The sequence below is a fragment of the Mizuhopecten yessoensis genome, unplaced genomic scaffold (assembly GCF_002113885.1).
Source record: "Mizuhopecten yessoensis strain PY_sf001 unplaced genomic scaffold, ASM211388v2 scaffold3343, whole genome shotgun sequence".
NCBI classification, from domain to species: Eukaryota; Metazoa; Mollusca; class Bivalvia; order Pectinida; family Pectinidae; genus Mizuhopecten; species Mizuhopecten yessoensis.
In genome coordinates this window covers 12,170-13,622 of record NW_018404997.1, presented here as the reverse complement: position 1 = coordinate 13,622, position 1,453 = coordinate 12,170, and the positions used below count along the sequence as shown (strand labels likewise).

The window sequence follows — 1,453 nt, the reverse complement described above, 5'->3', positions numbered from 1 at the left end:
GTGCATACATAAAAGTACTTTTTTGGATTGCATGACAGTTTCTTTGGCCGTTTACACTGTCCCGTTTGTGTACCGTCCCGTTTTAGATACTCGCCAGTTTTGGGTATTGTGACGTAACAGTAATAATATTATGTAGTACATCTAATTTGACTCGGCGATTGATGCACGTCTTGATTAGCCTTTGTATCAACAGTTTTTAATGCAAAATAGTTATTATTAATTACAGAAAGATTAAATTATAATTACAGCATACTTTGCGGTAATGACATTACGTCATTTTGAGCTGGATATAATGTTATACAAAAATAATATAATGGTATATAGGCTAATCTAATATACACTAATCTTCAAGCTAATTAGCACTAAAGATGTAAGACTACCGTGATATTATACATAGTTGTTTCAAGGTAATGCTACCTATTCATGTTTACTGTTTGTGGTAAGATTACAAACAATTATGAATATTTACTACGTACATGAACAAACTCCGTTTCCTTAATCACATATTTTGTCCTACATCAGTAACAATTTAATCAAAGCATAGCTGTTTCAAGGAGCTACATTAACAATATAATAACAAACATATAGACTATCAAAGTAGCACCAACATACCACTATATATTTGTATCTCCATGTGATATTTCCTGTCTGTCAATGCCAACAACTATATACGGATGGTTAGGTTACCAACGACTTCTTCTAATATTATCTTAATGGTGTATACATGTACCATTCTATATTCCGTTGCGAACAAACGTTTTTAACAGTTTACTTTGTATTATTGATCAAAATGTCTGACAAGAGGGCAACAGTGTAAACATAGTTTCAAATAAAATAAGTTAACAAATACATAAAAATAAAAAAATGGAAACGCAAAACAATAACAAGTTGACATGTTCGCAATTCACAACCTAAGAGTATAAAAAAAGCTTTTACTCAATGATCCGACACGTTTTTCACGTTCTGTCAAGGCTTTCCTCGGATGAAACGTGAACACCGGGCAGCTTTGGAGCACGTTTGTGCCCAAGAAAGCCTCCCAAGCAAAAGCAATCATTATATCCTGAGACGAATCGAGAGATAACATCATGAATTCCCAAGATGAAGAAGATTTTCTGTACGAAACGTAGTGCGCCGTGGGATTTTGGCTTTTAAATACTCCCTCCCAGACCGCGCGCCGTGTCAGACCGTAGTAGAACGCAACGCGCCGGGACCGGACACCGTCACACACAGGGACGCGCCGGATTGAACGCGACGAAACAGCTACCATACACCCTAGCATACATTGAGAACCGTGACAAAACTTGGCAAAACAGGCCAAAACGCGCAGCAACCGTGAACCAACCGTGACAGAACGCGCACTACACGCGATAGAACTTGACAAAACTTGAAAGGACCGTGAGATGCCGGGAAATACACTTGCTTCCCGTCCCACTACGAACCGCTATATTACGGC

At 38.1% G+C, this 1,453-nt stretch overlaps 1 protein-coding gene across 2 annotated transcripts in view; it reads right to left on the bottom strand.

Moving 5' to 3' along the window:
• Positions 1-1,453, bottom strand: part of LOC110447402 (receptor-type tyrosine-protein phosphatase alpha-like) — a 24,581-nt gene that overhangs the window by 22,530 nt on the left and 598 nt on the right. The window lies entirely within an intron of this gene.